The sequence below is a fragment of the Eleutherodactylus coqui genome, chromosome 1 (assembly GCF_035609145.1).
Source record: "Eleutherodactylus coqui strain aEleCoq1 chromosome 1, aEleCoq1.hap1, whole genome shotgun sequence".
Lineage (NCBI taxonomy): Eukaryota > Metazoa > Chordata > Amphibia > Anura > Eleutherodactylidae > Eleutherodactylus > Eleutherodactylus coqui.
Genome location: NC_089837.1, coordinates 499,995,941 through 500,022,248, shown reverse-complemented (window position 1 = coordinate 500,022,248; position 26,308 = coordinate 499,995,941).

Sequence of the window (26,308 nt, the reverse complement as noted above, 5' to 3'; positions counted from 1 at the left end):
TAAATGGAGGCAAGATTGTTTGACGGTAAGTAAAGATCCTGGCAATAGTGGAATACTATTGAAACAAAGTATGAGAATATATAAGAAAGTTGCTGAACTTTTTGTTACACGCTAATTAAAGAGACTCTGTCATCTACTTTTGGTTCTATGAGCTAAGTTTACGGTCTAAAGGTAGGTGATCCGCTGAGTCCGGGGATGTAAGTCTTATACTTACACCCCCCCACACTTCCCCGTCGTTCCCCCAGTTTCAGTGCTTGAAGTAGTCTATCCATTATAGAATTAGAACGGGCGGACTTCTTAGAGGCGTCACTCAATGCACTACAGCGGTGGCTTTCAACGCTCACACCGGGGGAACAACCGGGAAGGTAAGTATGACACTTACATCCCCGGACTCAGCCGGTCACCTACTTACTGCCCATAAGCTCAGCTCATAGGGCTGAAGGTAGGTGACAGATTCCCTTAAAGATTCACGTGCATAAAAGATGCCTCTGGTATTGGCAAGCATGAACTTATATACCGGGTTGTTACAGATGACCTTCCCGATGTGAAGCCCCCATAACTCACGATTAATGAGACTCGGATACAGAAGTCTGGTATCAATGGAAACAGAAACTCCAAAGTTGTCATTTATCAAATCTAACAGTAAGACGTCCTTGTTGACCAAAGCAACCAATCACAGCACAGCTTTCATTTCTCAAGCTGCTGAAGCACAATAGAAGCTGCGCTGTGATTGGTTGGGAAACAAGGATGGTCTCACTGTTAGACAGATTTGAGGCCCAAAAAGTTTTATTCTGCCATAGTCGTAACTAGGCAAATATGAGACAAAAATGGCTGCCAACGAAGACAGGAGAGCGTTTTGCGTGTTTGATTTTCACTTCTATCAGTCTATTATTAATGTGCAATGTCATTTTCAAAGAAAGTCGGGTGCAGATCCAGCCAGGGGGCGCACAGTTCGTAAGTTGTACTCCATCTGTAAGCAGAAATCTTTCGTCTGATCACCAGTAAGTATGGAAACAGCGGAGCGTCCGTGCGAGGATCGCACAAAGTGCTTAGAAATCCACTATTGGAGCAAGCAGAACGTCTTCCTTGGCCTCCACGTTCCCCGGACCTTATGCTGTTTCCTCTAGGGGAGTGTTGTAGTCTACATGCCCCCCTTACCACCGACCATGATCTGCGGCCTCCCAGAAGTCATTGCATCCATTAGTCGGGATCCGCTACAACGTGTATGGAAGAAACTTGTCTACAGGCTCCATGTGTGGAGTGACAAAGGGGGTCACACTGATCACCCCTGATATGGAAAAAAATGTTGATGTTGTGCAACAAAACTTATGGAGTTTCCATTGATATCAAATTTGTGTATCTGAGTGTGACCATTTGTAATAACCCTGCATGAGCGATTTCAGGTGATGCTGTGCACTGCAGCAGCGCTCTATTTTTTTTTTTTCCTTCTGCCTATGTGTTGCTCCATTATTCTTACTAGGTGGGATGCCTTGCACTGTTCATCACGATCTCTTCGTTTATGACTACAATGCCAGAATTGCAGTAAAGACTGACACAGGCAGAGCAGTAACAAGTAAGGGAACTTGTATTTTTGCATAATAAAGCAGACTTGCAGGTTACTAAGTGTCTATTGAAGTGTGAGTAAGGCCTCATGTCCATGGGCATAACTGAATTGCAGAATCCACATGGGTCACCTGCACGGATGATCCGCAGTTCAATATGCCCATATTTTTTGCCTCCTGTCGGCGGGCACAGTAGGAATCCGTGCGTATCAATGGCCATAAAGCCGAAAAGCTTCCAGTAGTACTTGTTACCTTAGGCCGCCTCCTGATCCCACAGCAAATACCGGCCATAACATGCAATGTAAAAGCGGGTTTCCATGCCCACGAGCAGAAATCAATTGCGATATTTATTTTTTTTCCTTCTCTTACAGGGAAAGAAAATCGCAGCATGCTGTATTTTGAGCCTAATTCCATGCGGACGTCTTCCATTGAAGTCAATGGTAGCCATCTAGCCTGCGGCCCTTCAGCAATCATCATTGTGGAAAAACCGTGGAATCCGCGTCATCGCCTATTGACGGCGCGGTCACATATGTACTGCACATGTGTGCTGGCGTACCAACCGCCATTCCCCGCCGCCCCCGAATCTTTAGAGACGAGCGGGCAGGTACTCGGCTAAGGCACTACTCGCTCGAGTAATGTGCCTTAGCGAGTACGCTCGCTCATCCCTAGTAGGAACATTATATCTCTACCATTATCGGAACACAGTTATAGACACATTATTCTATAAATTATAGAACTCTGCATTCATCCTTATTTTAGGTGACATCGGGGTCAATGCTGCGCTTAAATAAAGCTATTTTTCAGTAATCTACCGACATGGTGTTGTCATAGTAACAAAACATACAGAATAAAACACAATGTAACATGTTTCATGATAAAACGGTATCTGAAAGTCTCTATCCAATCTCATCGCTGCATTCGGGCTGCCATTCTGTAACAGGTCACTTATAAGCTTCACCTTCGCTATGATTAATCACGTAAGCTTGAAACGCGCGATTTCCTATTGAAGCTGCTTCTGTGTGCTGAGTAACTGAATAAGCGGCAAGAGTTCTGTCGCAGCGCTGGCTTCTTCCTGGTGAATAAAGGCGGAACGGATGGGTCAGCGAATGCACCGCCATTATTTTACCAATTTTTTTTCCATTGCGCTCTCAAGCCTAGGATTTTTTATTAATATTAATGAGCCCCTGTCCGCTGTTGTCTTTTTTTTTTTTTTTGCTTCTTTTGTTTTTATTTTTTCCTCCCCACTTTCAAAAAAATCCTAACTTTTTTTCCCAATGACATCGCTACATGAGGACTTGTTTTTTGCAGGATGAGATGTATTGTTACTTCCACATCAGACACCAAAGGCCTCGTCTGGATCAGACGCAATCGTTGTCCTAAAAGGATGGACACATGTGATATAATACATATGATATAGTAATGCCTTCTCTCAGTTGACACAGAGAAAGTGTTTGACCGGGTCAATTGGAAATTTTTGGAAGCCACCCTGCAGAAGATTGGTCTGGGAGATAGAGTCCTGTGTTGGAATATTGTCCCTCTAGGACTGTCCTTCAGCGAAAGTAGGAGTGATTGGGAAACATTCAAACTCAATTAATATTAGGAATGGAACCCAGCAGGGTTGTCCGCTTTCTCCAACATTATTTGTTTTAGTCATGGAATCCTTGGCAAATGCCTTACGAGTATATGAGGATATCCACGGTGTTGTGTGGAACATAAGGTGGCGTTATACACAGATGATCTTTTGATTTTATATTACAAATCCCCACCGAGATTTTCCTGCTATCTTGTGGGAGTTTGAGAAATATAGTAAGGTGAGTAAGCTTAACCCTTTCCAATCCGCTGTCTGGCGTCTTCCTACATCCTGATTAAAGCTTGTACAGCTCCAATCTCAGAAGATGTCCGACAGGGTATTCTTACAGTCTGTTGCCAGCCACTCCGCTGTCGGAGCCTCTATGGCGCACACACTCGCTTTAACCAGCAGATGGTGCCGTTGTATAAAAATTGGATTGGAAAGGGTTAAGGTCAATGTACTTAAATCAGAAGTGTTGAATATATCGCTTCGGCCCACAGTAGTAAATAAACTTAAAACGTCCTTCCCCCTGAAATAGAGTGTAGACTATATTACATACCTAGTGGTTAGGTTGACTTCGGACCCAGAACAATGGTTTGGTCCCAATTATGAACCCCTATATTCCTCCCTTGTGAAAGATTTTGAAAAGTGGCGTTCCCTGACTTTATCGTGGTTTGGGAAAATCAATGCTATTAAAATGAACCTTGCCAGAATTTTTAGACATATTCTAATCTCTTCCTATCTGGATCCCACGGAAATTTTTCCTTCAAATAAAGAGGGCCATCATACACTTCGTCTGGGGTGGACGTAAGCCACAAGTTATAAAATACCTACCCAGCGGAAAGAAAAAGGGGGCACGGGACTCCCAGATCTCCTTCTTTACTGTAGAGCAGTAATCGGTAAGACAGCTATAGACATTTTAAACAGGCAATCAACTAAGTTTTGGGTAGCACTGGAGCAGGCTTCAGTCTCAGGTGGTATAGGGGGAGCAAGGGGAGAAAGAGAGGGGCAGGTTTCCCTTTTCTGAGCTGTCTCCTAAGGGTTTGCGTATCAAAGTGGTCTGGTAAAGGCCCCTGGCCCCTGGACTCCATTGGTTGAGAACCCCAATTTCCCTGCTGGGGAAGCAGCATTGCCATTGTTGGGTAGGCTGAAAATGCACCCTCCTAGGATTAGAGACATTATGCGGGGAGATGGAATTAAAACACCTACCAAGCTCCTAGGTGATGGGGGACCCCTGATAGGCGCATGGTTCCAGTACCTACAGCTTCGGCATTTCATACAAAGCCAAGGTTTGTTTACGTCTTTGACCACCCAGTCTACACCTTTTGAGGATCTATGTACCTCCCCTCAGGTTCTGAGGGGAGAGATCTCTGTCATTTATGGGTTCTTGGCAGCCAGGGAGTTACTGGACCGTGAGGCATGGTACAGAAGGGCAATGGAAGAGTGAATTGGGCTATCCCCTATCTGATGGGGATTGATGCAGGTCTTTAACCATGACCCATAAACTATACGTCTCGGACAGACACCAGGAATTGAATTATAAGCTCCTGGCAAGGTGGTACTATATCCCTGTCCACCTTGCCAGGATACGCCCTGGGTCATCTGTCAGATGTTGGAGATGCTTGGAAGAGATGGGTACATTTGTGCATATCTGGTGGTTCTGCCTGGCAATAATGAACTTATGGAGGGAAATTGGGTTACTGTACGATATACTTAGGGGGAGATCAGTGGTATTCACCCCAGAGCTCGTCCTTTTCTTAATTCTACCAGGCTCATACTCCACTAATAAAAGGGACATCTTACCTTTTTTTATTATGGCTATGAGAATCTTGATCCCCCGATCTTGGAATTCTCAGGTGCCACCCACTCGTACCAGTTGGATTTTAATCATGGATGAGATCAACCATACGGAGGAACTCAGAGCTTAGGACGACCTCAACTGTGCAGTTTACAACACAACATGGGAGGCTTGGAAAGACTTTCAGGGGTCCCCAGTGTGTGCTGGTTGGCTTATGGATGGAACTGTACCAATATAGGGCAAGTTAGGTAGCTCTCTCTGGGAGGGCCTGAATGGCGAGAGGCTCTATAATTCGATCGAAAAAAGACCATTGTTTGTCGGAGCTTGGGGTGAGAAGTGGGGTTGGGGACGTCTTCTTTCTTTTTTTCCCCCCTGTGTATGAAGGATTAATACTGGCCGATTGAGATTGCCCCATAAAGGGTTCCTGGTGTTCGGTGGGGCCCTGGTGGATACGGCAATACGGATCATCAAACGAATCTGGACATGATTAATGTATGTTTATACACTTGAATAGAATTAACATTAGTTAGAAGGAATTAACCCTTGGGGGGGTCATGATTATTAGCGATAGTCTATGAATATTGTCACTTTATGCAAATGTTGATTTTATCTGTCAGTATTTATTTATTATGTAATTTTGTTAATGGTTTTTTAACTTAGTTTTATTAGCAAAATCACGAAGGCCATATAACATACATTACGGCATCTATACAATTACTCATACTTCGTTTTTGACTTAAAATTATAAAAATATGGGAAATCCATACTCAAAAATGGGCCCCATTCGCAGAACCTAGGACAACCTTGTCTGGATCAGGAGCGTAATAAGAAGCTTTGCACGAGGTCCCCTGCCTACCATGTGCCATTATTAATATTGGTGTCTTCTTATGTGAGAGGCACTAGTACTGTTACCCCTGCACCCCTATAGCTACAGCCCTATCTGACCTTAGATGGTGACAAGGGAGGTGATGACTAACAGATGGAACTCACATAGTCACCGCAGTGCAAAGTATCAGATATTACTGCAGACTTATCTGACTCCAGGCAGGAACTAGAGGGCACTGACAAGCCCAGGTCTCCAGCAGGCAGATGAATAACTGGCGCCCTCCGAGAGGAGGGGTCAGAATACAGAAATTCCATAATGGTTGATTGGACACCTGGGAACCCCCCCTCTCCCTCGCCAACCAATCAATCTCTACACCAGCAGATAGAAGTGTTCATGCTGACGTCCAGCGCCGAATGACAGGGCAGATGCGGCGGCGCAGAGATCACATGGCTCAGGGGTTGACATGATATCACCCTACAGCTGATCCTGAGTTGTGGCCGGCGCACCATAACAGTTACCATTTAATGTACCATAAAATGTATTGGGAAAGTTTAAAAAATTTCTAAGTGTTGCTAAATTGAAAAAAAGCCATTAGGTGTTGTTTTTTTTTTTTTCACGGCACTCACATTGCAGCAAAAATGACATTGTCTTTATTCTGTGGGTCACTATGATTACAACAATACCAAACTATATAGTTTTTGCTGTAGTCCCACTCAAAACAAATGAAATACCTTTAAAAAAGTTTGGACCTCCAGCATTGTTTACTTTCTTTTACAGTTGTGTGAAGGCGCATTTTTTGCGAAGTGACCTGTTCAACTTTATTTGCTTTTTATTCACATTTTTTTTCTGGGTGGTTTCTGCTTGCGGAGGAAAAATTTCAGCATGCTCCATTTTCATGCGGTGTCCAGGTCCGGCAGCTCCAACCGCAGTACAGATGAAGAGGAGAAACGATAGGTATGCGCAGCCACAGCTGCTCTCGGGGTCGGATTCCGCTGCGGGCTCCCTTATGTGGAATCGAGCTCTGCCATGTGCAGGCTGCCTTATACAGTAAAATGCAATACTATAGTATTGCATTATACTGTATTTTGACCCGTGTTCAAAAATAGGCAAAGTCATGGCAGCGCTGGGGGCCTTCAGCAGGCCCAGGTTGACATGACAGCTGGATAGCATCCCTGTGATCTCATTGTGTGGTTGGGCCATTTGTACATTTTTTATCTTGATTAGGACAGATAAATGCTGCTGCCAAAATTGAGTACAGCATTTAAAAGGTTAACAGCCGCGATTGGAGCTGTCTCTGATCATTACTGTTGCGGGCAAGTGTTGGCTGTCTAAGGGTAGCTTCACACAAGCGTGGTTTTGTGTGTGCATTCCTGTGCACAAAAACACGCTTCTATTAGAACCAAGCATTCCCTATGGTGTGTTCACATGTCCGTGTTGTACAGGTGCATGTCTGTAAAGATAGGACATGCGTACACCACAGGGAATGCATGCATTGTCTTCAATGGAACCGCGGCTGCTGCCAGCGGCTCCATTGGAGACAATGGTCTCCCGACACCCCTGAATTGTTTTTCAGGGAAGAGCTTTACATATAAACAATTTTAAATAAATTGTTTTAGTGTAAAAAAAACAATTTTAGTGTAAAAAAAAATTTAAATACTTACCTGTCCACCGTTGCCATGTCCCCGCAGTAATGAAGAACACATCTGCCGCATGCTGCAGATGTTTCCTTCATCCCCACGAGGAAAAAGAAATCCCTGCTGCACCTGCTACATCTGTGACAAATGCAGCAAAGGAATTCTTCATTCCTGTCATTCAATAACTGAGAGCTGCCTCTGATTGGTCCCAGTACCCAGTCAATCAGAGGCAGCACTCAGCTGATTAGTCACAGTGCTCAGCCAATCAGAGGCAGCTCATTCAGCAGGCAGATAAAGAAAGGTGAGTATAATTTTTTTTTATTTCTATCACCTTTTTTTTGTTGTTTTTCAGGAAAGGGGTTATATTTAAAGCCCTTTCCTGAAAAACAGTTACAGGATTGCGGCAGCTGGATCCCCTACCGCAGCTGTCATCTGTGACAGCTGTGGTTGGGAATTCTTTATTCCTCACAGGAAAGAAGTATTCCTCTGCTGCATCTGTCACAGATGTGGCAGGTGCAGCAAGAAATTCTTTTTCCTTGCGGTGATGAAGGAAACATCTGCCGCATGCGTCAGATGTGTTCTTCATTACCGCAGGGACATGGCAGCGGTGGACAGGTATGTTTTTTTTGCTGTTTTTTTTTACACTAAAATTCGTGTTTTTATATGTAAAGCTCTTCCCTGAAGAACAATTCAGGGGTGCCGGCAGACCATTGCCTTCAATGGAGCTGCTGGCAGCAGCCGCAGCTCCATTGAAGGCAATGCACGGACCGGCATTCACGCATGTTTTTGCACGTACATGGGTACGCACTTTTGTACGCACCTATGTGCGCATAAAAACACGCTTGTGTGAAGCCACTCTAAGACAACTAACCCCTGCTGTGTATGCAACAGGCTCAGCTCCAAAGCCCCCTCCATTCAATAACATGTGGCATGCGCTGTGCAGTGACTGTTGAACGTGTTTGGGCTAGTTGGCCACCAAATGCGGTGTAAATGCTTTAACGAAATATTCTGTAAAATCTTCATCTAGAAGATGAACCATTGATGTCATCTACCACATTCTTGACCAGGCGTGTATAGATGTGTGGAGTCTCTACAAGAGGTCACATCACAAACCATAAGTCATTGCAACTTCATTATCAAGCCCTGTGAGGAGCTGAGCAGAAGAAGGAGGAGAGGAAAGATGAGATTCCATCAGCCGGCGGCGACAACCACCTGTTGGCCAGCCGAAATAAACTACAGAAGGGAAATATAGGTGGTTGTAAAGGATACAAAGCAGCAGCCCTGCGTGCGAGAAACCAGTTCGTGTGTGAAAAGGAAGCAGATCTTGTAATGTTGGCGGGTAAGAAATGAAAACCAGAAAGTCCACAAGTAATAAAAGCATGAAAATCTGTGTGTGTCAAAATGCCCCCAACCGTAATTGAAGCAGTAGGTTTAAACCAGTGATTTAGTATTAAGCAGGGGCGGGGTTTAACATATCCCACAATCTGGTTTTCAAATAGTGGTAAGAAGCAAATTCTGTAATAAATATTTATATACAGGCTGTTACAAGTGATCTTCCCAATCTCAACCCTCCATACTTCTCATTTAATGACACTCAGATACATAAACTTGATGGAAACAGAAAGACAAAAAGTTTTGTTACACAACAACAAAAATGTTTTCCCCCTCAGGGGTGATCAATGTGACCCCTTTTGTCACTCCACACATGAAGCCTGTAGACAAGTTCCTGCCATACACATTGTAGTGGATCACGACAGACGGGTACAATGGCTTCTGGAACGTCACAGATCATGGTGGGTGGTGAGGGGGCATATAGACTCTAACCCCCCCCCCCCCCCCCTCACACCGACAAAACATCACAAGGCATAAGGTCCGAGGAACGTGGAAGCCAAGGAAGAAGTTCACTTTCATGACCACCTGCACAGCCAATCCATCTGTTTCATAGTCGCCGCTCACTTCTGACTTCATTGTGAAGATGGGGGTCATCGGGGGGCTTCTGTCCTGTTGGAAAATGAAACCTTGGATTTCCTGTTCCGGCAGAAGCCATATCTGTAGCATCCAGGTACGAAATCCCTGGGAATGTTCCTTATGGAAAAAGAAGGGGCCGTACACTTTCCTACAGGTTATAGCACAAAACACATTCACCATGGAGAAGTCACGCAGACGCTCCACGTAGGCTGGTGGGTCATCACCTCCCCAGATTCTGACGTTACATTTGATAGCTGAGCCCGAAAGGTGGAAGCCAGCTTCATCAGTTAACACTAAAGCCTCCATGAAACCATCGCTTTCCTTTTGAGCTTGCCTTATTTCACAGTACGAATGCGCCGCACTTTGTCGTCCGGTTTTAGGGCCGGTAACAATTACTGTCAGTCGGGGTAACATCACACACATTCATGCAGAATCTTCCACACGGTCCAATTCTCTGCTCGCTCCGTCAGTGGACTTCAGAGGACCCATTGTGAAACTTGCACAGACACGCTCCAGTGTTTCCACGCTTACCGGTGGACGGAGGGAGGATTTTCGCTTACAGATGCAGCACCGCTTACAATTGAACAGACTGGTAGACAAGAAAATTAAGGACCCCAAAATTGTTCAAAGATTATCAAATACAATTAATCATAAAAAATCAACACTGCCCCAGCTTTTTCTCCCCACAATAACCCCTTGCTAGCAGATAGTTTATACCTGGTTGCTATTAGATACATGCTTTAGTAGATTTTGTTGGTGAGGACAAGCATGCTCACTTTTGACCTGCTATACGTCTGCAGCGGATATACTCTTGCTCTGTGCAGCGTAAGATCACACATGGGCAGTGTGGCCATCCTCAATTTCCCGTGCAAGCATACACAGTGTGGCCATCCTCAGGCCACAGGGCAAGCATGCACAGTGCGGCCATCCTTAGTTCCCTGGGCAAACATGCGCAGTGCGGCCATTCTCAGTCCACTGGGCGAGCATGCGCAGTGAGGCCATCCTCAGTCTACCGGGTGAGCACCTGCAGTGTGGCCATCCTCAGTTCCCCAGGTAAGCATGCACAGTGTGGCCATCCTAAGTCCCCTGGTGAGCATGCGCACTGTGTTGCCATCCTCAGTCCACCAGGCAAGCATGCGCACTGTGTGGCCATCCTCAGTTCATCAGGCAAGCATGCGCACTGTGTGGCCATCCTCAGTCCCCTCGACTAGCATGCGCACTGTGTGGCCATCCTCAGTCCCCCGGGCGAGCATGCGCACTGTGTGGCCATCCTCAGTACCCTGGGCGAGCATGCGCACTGTGTGGCCAGCGTCAGTCCCCCAGGTGAGCCTACACACTGTGTGGCCATCCTCAGTCTCCCAGGCGAGCATGTGCACTGTGTGGCAATCCTCAGTCCCCCGGGTGAGCATGCGCAATGTGTGGCCATTCTCAGTCCCCCGGGTGAGCATGCGCACTGTGTGGCCATCCTCAGTCCCCCGGGTGAGCATGCACAATGTGTGGCCATTCTCAGTCCCCCGGGTGAGCATGCGCACTGTGTGGCCATCCTCAGTCCCCTGGGTGAGCATGTGCAATGTGTGGCCATCCTCAGTCCACTGGGTGAGCATGCGCAGTCTGCACCAGCTGCTTTGTCTGTATATAAGCAACACCTTGCCTTCTCCAACACCGCTCATCTGTGCAACAATCCAAGGAAAACAAACACAGAAGAATGCCCAACGTAGATATGTTTTATTTTGCCCATAATGAGCAGAAAAGGTTTGGAGAAAATGCACAATCAAATGCCAGTCATGTGGCCAATGCCTTAAGACCACCCACTACTCCAGGCATAGGGAACCGGAGGCAGAAGACATGTTAGCATAGAATACCTACAGAGCACCAGAGAAGACCTACGTTTATGGCTACATACTAATCCAGAATATCTGATAATCTGGAACCTGTCTGGTCCTATAGATGCTGGATGATGTTCTAGAGCAGCTTCTGGCATGGGACCATCCATCTGGTGTTGCCCCGGTCGCAGCTAGGGGCCAACATCAGATAGAGCCATGATATAGGTATATATTCGGCATCCGCTGACTGTGATACATGAAAGGTCTGGCAAGGGAGATTTCCAGCACAACAAGAATAATCTTATTCGGTTTATTTTTGATGCAAATCAGACAGCAAAAATAGTCACGTCCTCCGGAAATGTTAGATTAGCATTGAAAATAAAAGGTTATGTGCCATGAGGGATTATTTTGGAGAACATGATTTTTCTTGTACGGATTTGCCCGACCCGGCACGTGAGATTCTGGTTATCCTTCCTCACTGACGTGAATCGAGCAAAGAGGTTCAGTGCATTGTGACTCAACTCTGCACTATGGGGATTACCTCATTTGACCAGGAAAGCTCCTGACCATAAAGGGTGTGCATACTTCTCAAGTCAATATTTTGAATTGCTGCATTGGAGCTGAAATTAAACAGGTAACCATTTTGCAAATAGAGTAGTCTTGATTAATATCATTTCCTGCAGTTTGGTATCTATGGACTCCTCTGAAGTGTCTTGTGGTTGCGGCACAAGACGTAGCAGAAGATCGTGTAAATTTCTTGGCATGGCCTCCATGAATCGAACTTGGTTTTCCAGCACATCCCATCAATGGTCGGTCAGGTGAAGATCTGGGGAAGTTGGAGGACAAGTCACCACCTTGAGCTCTTTGACATGTTCCTCAGACCATTCCTAACTTGCGGCTGAAAGAGGGCACTACCATTAAGGATTGCTGTCACCGTGAAGGATGGTTCTTGTTTGTTAGATAGGTGGTACATATCACATCTGTATGATGCCAGGACCCAAGTACCCAGCAGAATGTCACCCATCACACTGCCTCTACCGGCTTTTCTTCCCATAGCGCATCCCGGTGCCATCTCTTCCCCAGGCTATCTTTTCTCCTTAGGGAGAGCACCTAGATTGTGACTGAGTGAGTGGGGAGACTTATAAGGCCATTCATGCTCCTCTGGGTAATATGCAAATAAGGGAGATAAAACAATTCCTCTTCAGCGCCACCTATTGGAAGGCAGCATTCCTGCAGGTCAATGTTAGACTCTTTATACAAGCCTTGTAACAATAACTAGGAATTAAAAGCAAAGTTTTCAGCAGGAGACCTCGCATCGCACTTGTGTTCTTGTAGCACGCGGTGCGATGCTGCCGCCATCCTATTAGCTACGATAGGCGATGTGGTGCAAGGGCACGCCCAAAGAATGTGTATGACCCAATTCAAAAGACTGGGGTTCATATTTGTGCGAGATTTGTACGTCTTGCAATGCGCAAATCTCGTACAAATTTCTCGGCTGTGTGAAAACGGCCTAAGAGTCTGACATTGGTCTGAGTTTCATGGACTGATAGCTCACTCACCTAAATAAATGCGGCATCAGGTATTTCCGCAGCCCCATTGAAAGTGAATAGAGCATCAGCACGTTTGCGCGACCAGCGCTGTATTCAGTCTCCGCCTTATTGTGGAGGGGGCAGTAACCCCGCAGTGGGGAGAATGGGGAACCCTGACCTCAAGAACATTGGGGGGTCTCAACAGTGAGACCTCTACTGGTCAGCATGTTATCATGTATCATGTGGATAAGGGATAACTTTTCATCTTGGTACAAGTCCTTTAACATATTGTACTAGTTGGTTTTTAATTACTTATGTGTAACACTTCATTTCTCCAGTGGTGGCGCTGCAATGAAGTTGAACATTTGCTGTCCGTTATCTCCCTAAATTATAGCTGATTAGTGGGGGTCCTAATCATGTGATCAGGAGTTCGCTAATGGGAACCTCGCCCTTAGTTATTATTCTGCTCAGTTTGCATGGTACAACCGAAAAGAGAAGTGTTCAGAACAGGACTTGTATGCCTCTAGTGGCCGGTTTGATAACTACACTACTATAGAATTCATTTTATATAGTGAAAAAATCCAAATCTGCGGTGCGTCCTGCTGATAATTCTGTCCCGTGTGACTGGTCCCTTATATTTATATAATGTCCTATCCATAACTTTTTACTTCCGAAATAATAACTTTGCTACCAAGACGCTCGGCGCCGGAGGCTTCCACCTAGAGAGAAGTAATAGGCGGCTGTACGAGATTCTAACTGGCGTAACAGGCATTTTATTTGTTTTTCTCTGGCAGAGCTGGTTAGGTATAATACAGCTATTATTGTTGTCAGCACCAGCTGTAGATTAGGTAGAAATCAGCCTGACGTCTGTCATTGCTAAGTGCCCAGAGCTCTAACATCTGATGCTTTACTGAATACAAACCGCACGGCTGCAGCTGAGTAATAATAAAGTAGACCGTATATATTAATGTATTTCTCTATATATCGTAAATATCTGCAAATCCCGAGAGATCAAAACTACGAACGGAGGGCTTGTCAGTCCTAAATACAATAAATATATACACTGAACGATCGCCGCATTAGGAGCATCTACTCAATAACGGGTTGGTCCACCTTTTTGGGGGATCATGGTTTGCAGATGCCAGGGAACAGGTTCCATAAGGTGGTGAACATCCTTCATACTCATCTCACCACATGCCTGCTGCAGCAGCTCTGTCAGTTGGGGTGTGGCGCAGAGTGTAAGCTCTTGCCTACGACCTGAAGGTTGCAAGTTTGATCCCTGCATGCGTCAAGTAGCTGGCTCAAGGTTGACTCAGCCTTCCATCCTTCCGAGGTCGGTAAAATGAGAACCCAGCTTAGTATTAATTACCTGAAAGTGCTGTGGAACAAGTTGGCGCTATACAAATACCAAGATTTATTTGTGGCACATTTTGGGGAAGATCTTGTAGATCTTTCCAGCATATCCCAAACATGCTCAATGGGGTTACAGTCAGAGAGTTTGGGGACAAGGCAATGTGGAGAATTCCTTGGTTTGTTCCTAGTGATCTGAGCTCAATGACACGGAACGGTGTCCTATTGGAAGATGGCACTGTGGTCGGGGAAGACTTCCTGAAGATATGGGGGGAGATAATCAACTAACAGGTCTCTGTAGAGTTCTCCATGATGTCCAACGATCCTTGGTGAAAACTCACTCCAGATCATGACACTGCCACCACCGGCCGTTGAACCTCAACAGTGTACCTATAGGCATAGCTTGCGGGTTTGTGCTGTTTACGCCAGATGTGGAATCGGCCATTCATATGGTTCAGCAGGAAATGGTACTTAACCCTTTAGACAACCTTCTGCCATGTGTCCAAGCTCCAATGACGTCTTTCCTGGACCCACGTGATGCAGCTTCATCAGGGACACATTTGTTGGTCTTTGGCTATTGAACACCAGTCAACGCAAAGTCATTGTGGAAATTTGTCTAACTTCCCTGCTGTTGTACTGCTTGGTTAGTTGATCCTCTGTGCCACGTCATTGCTGAGATACCAGACGCTCGCTTCTAGGATTGAAGGATTGGCCTTCCACAATGTGATCTTCTGTCAGATGTCTGTCCATGGTTCGAACAATCATGGTACACTCTTGATACCGTGAGTCAGGAACAACCAACAAGTATTACCACTGATATGGATGTTCCACGATTGGACTGACATGTAGAGACCCAACTAGAACCCTACATAACATTTGTGGGACGAACTGGAACGTTGGGTCAGGAAATATGAACAATGTCCATCTTCTTTGAGAGAACTCCCCAGATGTTTTCAGGACGAATGGAGGGAAATAGCAGCTGAAGTGTATCAGACATTAGTAGAAACTATACCACAGAGAGTATCTGATGTCATCAGGGTCAAAGGATTATTAAGTACTAGCTTACCCGTCGCGCGTTGCTGCGAAGACAGACAGACATACATTCATTCGTTCTTATATATCTAGATAACAACCAATCACAGCGCAGCTTTCATGTTACCTCAGTGGTATAATATATAACAACCAATCACAGCGCAGCTTTCATGTTACCTTAGCAGTAAGAAAAATAACAACCAATCACAGCGCAACTTTTATTCTGCCTCAGCAATATAAAAAATAGCAACCAATCACAGCGCAGCTTTCATGTTACCTCTGCGGTATTATATATAGCAACCAATCACAGCGCAGCTTTCATGTTACCTTAGCAGTATAAAATATAACAACCAATCACAGTGCAGTTTTCATGTTACCTCAGTGGTATAATATATAACAACGAATCGCAGCGCAGCTTTCATGTTACCTTAGCAGTATAAAATATAACAACCAATCACAGCACAGCTTTCATGCAACCTCAGTAGTATAAGAAGTAGCCACCAATCACAGCACAGCTTTCATTTTACCTCAGCATTCTCAATATCCAGCAATCGTCTTGCGAAACGTTCGGCGGATGCATCATTTTGTAGTTGAACACTCATCCCGTTGCTCATAATGCCTTTTGCTTTCGTGCTTGAGATGGAAATCAAACGATCTTTGTCTGGGGGGCATAACTGTCGACGATGCTCGCACGCGCGGCACCTATCGCAGGATAGTTGTACTATGCCAGTAATCTTCCCAGGAGTGTACTCAGCAACCTCCCAATGTCTCATGGCAATTGGATGAATGGTGTAGTAATGCATAAAGGACAGACAGACAGACATACATTCATTTATATATATCAGGAAGTGAGAGAATTAGATTCCGTACGTAAAATTTGGACGCTAATTGTTTTGTGCCTAGAATTGAATAATCGACTTGGGACCCATTAGCTTTTCCTATTTATGGCATAATCAATGCCCGTGCCAAATTTCATGTTTCTATGTGAGAAAATTAAATTTCGTACGTAAAATTTGGACGCTAATTCTTTTGCGCATAGAATTGAATAATCGAGTTGGGACCCATTAGCGTTTCCTATTTATGACATAAGCAATGCTCGTGCCAAATTTCAAGTTTCTATGACATTGGGAAGCGATAAAATTAGATTCCGTACGTAAAATTTGGACGCTAATACTTTGGCACTTAGAATTGAATAATCGAGTTGGGACCCATTACCTTTTCCTATTTATGACATAATCAATGCTCATGCCAAATTTCATGTTTCTACAACATTGGGAAGTGAGAGAATTAGTGGCAATGATGGAAATCGAACGATCTACGTGGGGGGGGTCGTAACTGTCGACGACGCTCGCACGCGCGCTATTTATTGTAGCATAAATGTACTATGCCTATAATCTTCCCAGGAGTGTACTCAACAACTTCCCAAAATTTCATGGCGATCGGATGAATGGTGTAGTAGCGCATAAAGGACAAACAGACAGACACACAGACAGACAGACACACAGACACGCACGCAGACAGACAGACACGCATGCATTCAATTTTATATATATAGATTAACATATGGAAATAAATACTGGTTTTGATCTTGCTCAGCTATCCAACGACGTTTGGTAGGATAGCAGAGATGCAGGACTAAGGCAATGGGTGAAAGAAGAAACAGCTACAACAATGAACCTTTATGTTTTTATGATGTCGTTTTCCTTTAACTCTTTCTGTCCTGCATTATAATAACTTGCCAATGAACATAGTATGCTAGGCGGAAAAAAGACAAATGTCCATCCAGTTCAGCCTGTTTCTGCCCCCCACCACGTTGATCCAGGGGAAAGGCACCCCCCCCCCCCCTATTGAGGCAGAAGACAATTTAACCACCCCGTGGGAAAAATTTCTTCCTGACTCCATAACGGCAGTCAGAGTAATCCCTGGATCAACACTCTTCAGAGAAGGTTCCCTCCTGACACCAAGTCGGGCAGTCAAAAACCCCCTTATCAACAGTCCTTCTGACTATTTAATATCTATATGCTGTAATGAAGATACGGGGTAGAATGACCAGTAAACTCAAGATTGCACTTTTATAGTTGACTACATAATTCGAGACATTTGAACTCCCTGGGATCAACAAAATGCCCTTAAACTACCACCAACTGCCTACTTAAGGGTAAATTGGCACAAGCTCAGCCCTCATTGTAGTAAACCACTGGCACCGATGCACTTTGGGATGTGACAACCATTTGTAATATCACGCCATTGCTTTGCCCGTTTATAATGCATCTCAGGTTCACGCAAAACAAGACAGGAAACACTAATACATATGTATCAGGGCGTCTCTGATGAAGTCAGCAATGTTCCTGCGGAGCCGAGGCCGGTGGAATAGACCGAAGTAATGAAACTCGGCAGTAATACAATAACATACAATAATGATAGACAGCATTTAGCCATACAAGATGAATGATAACCTTTCCCATGGAGGCGCCGGAGAAGACCAGGATTCCGTCGCTGCGAACCCACCTGCTTGTTGATTTATTGCAACGGCTGCGCTGCCCTGATTGTAATAGAATTCCATCTGGCCTAAATTTTGAAGCAGAGAACCGCAAATTCATTCATGGCTGAGCGTCCGTCCAGGGCCATCAATCAAGGGAGCGGAGCATCGAGGGGAATGACACCCACCGGTCCGCTGCTAACAATCACAATTCAATCTAATGCTGAGACTTGTAGTGCGCAACGACGACGATCCTTCTGTAATGAGGTACAGACCCTGATTCTGAGGCAGCAATATTCTAGCAATTATACTGCATTCTTATACACGCTTCGCTCAAAACAATCAAACCACCAGAGTCTGGACCAACAGGGGGGTCAAACCCATTTTCGCCGAGGGCCGTATTAGCCTTATGGTTGCCTTCGAAGGGTCAATTGGAATTGCATAGTAAAGGCTCATTCACATGAGTGTATTAGCGCAGAATATTACGAGCGCCATTTTTACACGTGCAATATGCAGTAAATGAGTTCATTCATGTGAGAGTATTCAGCGTGAACTATTTTGGTGTGAATTGCGCACTGCAATAGGCCATTGGGAATGGAAAGGTGCGAATTCACATCATTTCGATGAGCCTGTCTGCGTTCTTTTTTGCATTCGCAAAGACACAGTGTATTTGCACACAAAAAACACATCAGATATAAAAAAATGGGCATAGGCAATTGAAATGCACTTACGCCGTGTGAACGAGCCCTTGTAGAGACCCCCATAGTGCCCACAGTAGTAATAGTCACCAGCATAGTGGCCCCAGTAGTAACAATGGCCTCATAGTAGTCCCGTAGTAATAGTGACCCGCATAGTATTCCCAGCAGTAAGTGACCTACCCCCCCAATTGGTGGCCCCAGTAGTAACAGTGTCCCCTATATTGGTCCCAGTAGTGATAGTGGCCCCATCGTAGCACCAGGGATTCTGCCTGGTTAGAGGCCAATAGCAACCTGTCTATTGGCCTCTGGCTGCACAGAATCCCTATAGACTTTACACCCATCCCACTCACAATTCTGACCCGGCGGCAGAAGCCGCTGCTGAGTCTGTGACCTCTCGCCTTGATGCAGATGACAGCACTCACACACTCTGCACTGTTTCGCCAGACTAGAGCTACAGGCGAGGTGAGTAGAATTCTTTAAAGGGGTTATCTAGGCAGAGCCCACCAGGATACACCAGGAAAAAATGGGACCCCAGCCTGCAATTACAATTGTAGCTCCAATTGATTTCAGTAAGAGCTGTGTTTGCAATTACAAGTGCTGGCCACTACACAGGGGTTGGAGCAGTACTTCCACTCTGATCCTAGTGTATCCCAGTGGACGCTGCCTGCATAACCCCTTCAAGGTTTAATCCACGGCCGAAGGGCCACATAAAATGAGGCGGACGGTCTTGTGTTTGACATGTGTGCCCCTAGAACTGGTTGTCTATTTGCTGCAAAACCCGTCCTGCAGTTCTATTTAAGGCAGATGATTATAGTTGTGGTATGATTAGATGGACAGTCTTGTCACTGGAGGTCCTAAAAGTGGTTCCCCCTTGTCCTATAAGAGGCTCTTGGAGGCTCCTTGTGTGTAGTGACCTCTTCTTCCGCTTGTAGAGCCTGTTGACCACTAGGCACCTCTATGATGCAGAGAAGGGATTTCCCCCCTTTACCAGAGTCTGAGAGGAGCGCATTATTGGGATGTGAGAAGCTGGATGGTCGTATCAATGAATTTTCCCCCACCGCTCGTTCTGACCAGACTGTTAGGGGGTGTTGGGACAAGTGGATGTGCAAGGGCACACAAGGTGATCAGGCTGAGGACCCCTGACAGACCACCAGTAGAGAGGAGCGTCTGACGAGACTGTTAGGGGGTGTTGGAACTAGTGGATGTGTGAGGGCACACAAGGTGACCGGGCTCAAGACCCCCTCTATAGATTGTCTGACTAGACTGTTAGGGGGTGTTGGGACCAGTGGATGCGTGAGGGCACACAACGTGACCAGGCTCAGGACACCCACGACAGACCACCAGTAGAGAGGATTGTCTGACTAGACTGTTAGGGGGTGTTGGGACCTGTGGATGCATGAGGGCACACAAGATGATCTGGCTCAGGATTCCCTGACAGACCACCAGTAGAGAGGAGCATCTGACCAGACTATTAGGAAGTGTTGGGACCAGTGGATGTGCGAGGGCACACAAGGTGACTGGGCTCAGAAAACCCCCTACAGACCACCAGTAGAGAGGACCCTTTTGACCAGACTGTTAGGAGGTGTTGGCACCAGTGGATATGTGAGGGAACACAAAGTGAACGGGCTCAGAATGCCCCCTATAGACCACCAGTAGAGAGGAGCATCTAACCAGACTGTTAGGAGGTGTTGGGACCAGTGGATGTGTGAGGGCACACAACGTGACCAGGCTCAGGACACCCACGACAGACCACCAGTAGAGAGGATTGTCTGACTAGACTGTTAGGGGGTGTTGGGACCAGAGGATGCATGAGGGCACACAAGATGATCTGGCTCAGGATTCCCTGACAGACCACCAGTAGAGAGGAGCATCTGACCAGACTGTTAGGAGGTGTTGGGACCAGTGGATGTGTGAGGGCACACAAGGTGACCGGGCTCAGAAAACCCCCTACAGACCACCAGTAGAGAGGACCCTTTTGACCAGACTGTTAGGTGTTGGCACCAGTGGATATGTGAGGGAACACGAGGTGAACGGGCTCAGGATGCCCCCTATAGACCACCAGTAAAGAGGAGCATCTGATCAGACTGTTAGGAGGTGTTGGGACCAGTGGATGTGTGAGGGCACACAAGGTGACTGGGCTCAGCATTCCCTAACAAACCACCAGCAGAGAGGAGCGTCTGACCAGACTGTTAGGGGGTGTTGAGACCAGTGAATGTGTGAGAGGACGCAAGTTGACGGGGCTTAGGACGCCCCCTACAGACCACCAGTAGAGAGGAGATTCTGACCAAACTGTTAGGAGGTGTTTGGACCACTGGAAGGGGGAACACAAGGTAACCGGTCTCAGGACGCCCCCGACAGACCACCAGTAGAGAGGGAGCAGGAGTCGCTGCCGAATCTATATTCATAAGCATGATTGGCAGGCAGTGGCAGTGGACCAGGGGATGGGTAGAGGGTAATGCGTGTGTAGTTTAGAGGGGAGGGGAAAAAAAAATATATATATATATTCTTGTTTTACTAATGTGTGTTTTTTTCTCTCTGTTTAGTACGTTGGAATATGCAGCACTACGGGATTATGGAATAGGTTGTCTTGTTTTTGTTGTGTAAATGTGATGTGTGAGATTGGGGATGCGGCCGGACCGGTTTTAACTCTTCTACTGTTTTTGTAAAATTTTGTAAATATTAATATATGTTTGGCTATTATTTCTGTTATATTCTGTTATTTTTGCAAATATTTCTGTTGTTTTGTAAATGTGTATATATGCTTTTGCAAATTTTTCTGTTATTTTGCTATTTTTGTTATTATGCCCTGTAATGTTTTTTACTTTTATAATAAGATTATCACTGTTATCTGTGCTTTGACATAGGACTGCAGGGACATCATTATAGCAGTACATATCACTGTGTGATCTGTGCTTTGACACAGGACTGCAGGGACATCATTATAGCAGTACGTATCACTGTGTTATCTGTGCTTTGACATAGGACTGTAGTATTTATTTGCAGACGATTCTTTACTGTACTGTACTCATCTGTACAGTACTTACATTTTGCAGTACAGTGGGGATTCAGGAGGCAGGCGGCGTTCAGCCGGCGCTTTGGAGATTCAGCTGCTGTACTGTGTCAGGAGGCAGGCAGACACAGCAACGTTCAGCCGGCACTGTGCACTGTGGAGAGGGGAGGGGGAGGAGTAGGCGCGCGCTGATGCAGGAGAAGCAGGAAGTGACCGGCATCAGCTGCGCACTGAGCGGCACCCGGGGTCATGGAGCAGTCAGTGCCCTTATCTGAAGAATGCAACTTTATTTGAGGGACCGCCACTGCCCTTACAAATCGACTTAAGTTGAAAACAGTGTTACTTAAGAGCAATGCTACTCAAGGGTTTACTGTATTTGTATGTCATGTGACCTATTTTTTTATATATGTGGTTGCAAGGTGCATGAGTGAGGGAGTGGTTGTTGGAGTCTGTCTTGGCTGGTCCTATCCACCTTTCCGTCCTGAAAGAACCTGGCCTGCACACAGACACCTTTAGTCTGTGTGTAGTGGATATGGAAGAGGCCAAGAGGATAGAAGACGTGTGCTTTGGACCCCCTTCTTCTTCACTATAAGGAGGAGTGGGAGCGTGAAAGGCAGCAAGAAGTGCGAGTTCCCTCTGTGCAACATTGGGTACAAATCTACTACTCCATGAGTGTGTGTACCACTGGAGAGTTGGAGAAGTGTTTGTGAGAAGGTGTCCGGGACCAGAGATTCACAGATTACTTGGCCTGTGTAAGCCACTCTGTCCTCCCATGTTTCCTCCCTGTCACACCACGTGTTCTCCTGCACTAAGTACCCTGCCAGTGGATGTCAAGTGTGGACTGTACTGAACTTTACTGCAAGTTGTGTTTAAGTAAACTGCTTAACGTGCCGTTCCCGGTTCTGCCTTTAAAACCTCAACCTGCGTGTGGACTCTTTATTCCCGCATCAAGAGATCACCGCGGAGGAAGGAACGATGGCGTCACCCGTGACAAAGGGGGATTAAGGTAACCACTCAGTAAGTTAAACTAATTTAATAGCCTGCTCTCGGACCCTTAATAGCCTGCTCGTGTCCCTGGTTACCCTCCGGGTGGAAGACGGGAGAGCCACCGTGACATGGCCTACATCTAAACCCTGCTGTCTCCTAGGCTGGGGCCCGCTCCTCGGACACTAGAGTGGCACACTGCCCTCTGCTGGTGTGATGGTCTGGGGGGGCCATCGAATACAACAGTCAGTCACACATAGTAGTGGTATGAGTGACAATGACAGCTCAGCTATTTGTCCAGAAGATCATGCAGCCACATGTGTTCCTCTCATAGTGGTTTCTAAGAGGCGTCTTCCCACAGGATAATGCTCGGCTGCACACACAAGGGGGTCACAGGATTGTCACAACTTTGTCACACTTCCATCGTCTACCTGGGCGCCAGATTTATTGTAATAATATAGTAGCTATATTCTTGTACATAGGGGGGGGGGGTAGTATTATAGTAGTTATATTCTTGTACATAGGAGGCAGTATTATAGTAGTTATATTCTTGTACATAGGAGCAGTATTATAGTAGTTATATTTCTGTACATAGGAGCAGTATTATAGTAGTTATAGTCTTGTACATAGGGGGCAGTATTACAGTAGTTATATTCTTGTACATAGGAGACAGTATTATAGTAGTTATATTCTTGTACATAGAGGGCAGTATTATAGTAGTTATATTCTTGTACATAGGGGGCAGTATTATAGTAGTTATATTCTTGTACATAGGGGGCAGTATTATAGTAGTTATATTCTTGTACATTGGGGGCATTATTATAGTAGTTATATTCTTGTACATTAGGGGCAGTATTATAGTAGTTATATTCTTGTACATAGGGGCAGTATTATAGTAGTTATATTCTTGTACATTAGGGGCAGTATTATAGTAGTTATATTCTTGTACATAGGGGGCAGTATTATAGTAGTTATATTCTTGTACATAGGGGCAGTATTATAGTAGTTATATTCTTGTACATAGGAGGCAGTATTATAGTAGTTATATTCTTGTACATAGGGGCAGTATTATAGTAGTTATATTCTTGTACACAGGGGCAGCATTATAGTAGTTATATTCTTGTACATAGGGGGCAGTATTATAGTAGTTATATTCTTGTACATAGGGGCAAGTATTATAGTAGTTATATTCTTGTACATAGGAGGCAGTATTATAGTAGTTATATTCTTGTACATAGGAGGGCAGTATTATAGCAGTTATATTCTTGTACATAGGAGGCAGTATTATAGTAGTTATATTTCTGTACATAGGAGCAGTATTATAGTAGTTATAGTCTTGTACATAGGGGGCAGTATTACAGTAGTTATATTCTTGTACACAGGGGGCAGTATTATAGTAGTTATATTCTTGTACACAGGGGATAGTTTTATAGCAGTTATATTCTTGTACATAGGGGGCAGTATTATAGTAGCTATATTCTTGTACATAAGGGGCAGTATTATAGTAATTGTATTCTTGTACATAGGGAGCAGTATTATAGTAGTTATATTCTTGTATATAGGGGGCAGTATTATAGTAGTTATATTCTTGTACATAGGGGGCAGTATTATAGTAGTTATATTCTTATACATAGGGGCAGTATTATAGTAGTTAGATTCTTGTATATTGGGGGAAGTCTTATAGTAGTTATATTCTTGTACATAGGAGCAGAATTATAGTAGTTATATTCTTGTACATAGGAGGCAGTATTATAGTGGTTATATTCTTGTACATAGGAGGGCAGTATTATAGTAGTTATATTCTTGTACATAGGGGGCAGTATTATAGTAGTTATATTCTTGTACATAGGGGGCAGTATTATAGTAGTTATATTCTTGTACATAGGGGACAGTATTATAGCAGTTATATTCTTGTACACAGGGGCAGTATTATAGCAGTTATATTCTTGTACACAGGGGCAGTATTATAGTAGTTATATTCTTGTACATAGGAGGGCAGTATTATAGTAGTTGTATTCTCGTACATAGGGGGCAGTATTATAGTAGTTATATTCTTGTACATAGGGGGCAGTCTTATAGTAGTTATATTCTTGTACATAGGGGGCAGTATTATAGTAGTTATATTCTTGTACATAGGGGGCAGTATTATAGTAGTTATGTTCTTGTACATAGGGGGCAGTATTATAGTAGTTATGTTCTTGTACATAGGGGGCAGTATTATAGTACTTATATTCTTGTACATAGGAGCAGTTTTATAGTGTGTGTATTTATATATATATATATATATATATATATATATATATATATATATATATATATGTATATATATATATATTCTTGTACATAGAGTGCTGTATTATAGTTGGCATATCCTTGTTTGTAGGCAAGTAAAACATTTAAGGGATAGGAGAGATTTATCCTGCACAATTTCTTGTTACTTCCTGCCAAAGTTGATGAAGTGAACTAAAATTGGTCCCTGTCTATAAGCGCCCTATAGCATCTAGATGACGTCACTTTATGGCACATCTGCTTTTGAGTACATCAGGTCTCTGCAGTGTTAAATTATGATTATTTTATAGTTCTCAGCATGAATTAGTTTTCGTTTGTATCCCCAGCAGTTGTAGGTTCTGATATTATGTGGATGAATTAAATTATTACTATGTGTGGATTGCCGATCACTACACGGGATGAATACACACGTCCCTTCATTGATGCTTGGACGCTCCAGCAGTGACTCTCAGGGAGTTATGCAGTCAGGATTACAGACCTCGTGGTAGTCAGGAGTCATGTGCTGAGCTGCTGATCCAGGGTAACATACGAGCTCCGAGCACGGGTCATCTTATGACCTGCACATACTAACAGCAGCTCTTTTCATCTGCCTGCCAGAGTATCACCATCCCTGAATGCCTTCTACCTCGCATCCCATGGCTAATACAGAACACAGTATATGACTTCCGTCAATAAAACCAGTTCAAAGATAGACCTTGAGGGGAGGCTGCTGCTCTGGGACATCCACATGGTTGACTGTTCTCAGAAGTCCCTGGGCTGACCCGGTTTGTATAGTGATGTGTTCAGCTCTATGCACATCTTTGTTCGCGTTGGAACATAAAAGTGTATTTGAGAGCAGTGCGGCATCCATCACACGATGGGCACCTCTGGACAACCCTTCTAACGTAGAGGGGTTCAATCCATTGTGTATCTGCAGCAAAATCTGCATGTGACACAGTTTTGCTGCAGATTACGGGCTTCTTCACACGACCGTGTTTGTGTACGCAAAATCTGCGTACGCTTAACATGGAGAATAGAACCCATTGATTTCAATGGGTTTGTTCTCATGGAAGTGTTTAAGCGCATGTGGTAAAGTAGGACCTGCTGTCTCTTTTCACATTTTGCGCTGTCCCATAGAAGTCAAGGGGAGGTGCGTGAGTATACAAGGGAAAGAGTGCAACACTGCGTGAAAATAACACATCTGGACCTCATTAGGATTAAATAGCCATTAAATTTACGGTGTGAACCTGTCCTGCATGTGCAAAAAGTACAGTAATATGTGATGAAATGTGCGCAAATCTACCTCTTCAAATCTCGTTCATGTGCAAATACGTTGTAGTGAGTGTTTTTGCGCATAGCTTCATATGAAACCACCCTCATTGCAGAAACATCCGCCACATGTACACCTACCTTAAGTCTAGTTTCACACAAGCGAAAGCGGTATCGGGGAGTGATTCACAGACCGATATCACACATTACACCATGTGAAAGCTCCATGGATGCAAAGCGATTTCATGTCATGACAACCTCACATTACTGGGAATCCCTTTATCCCTGTGGCTCAAGCGATTCCCCTAGTCACAGCTCAAGGGATTCTCCCCAGTCGCAGCTCTTGGGATTCTCCACAGTCGCAGCTCTTGGGATTTTCCACAGTTGCAGCTCAAGGGATTCCCCCAGTCGCAGCAGAAGGGATTCCCCCAGTCGCAGCAGAAGGGATTCCTCCAGTCGCAGCTGAAGGGATTCCTCCAGTCGCAGCTGAAGGGATTCCCCACAGTCG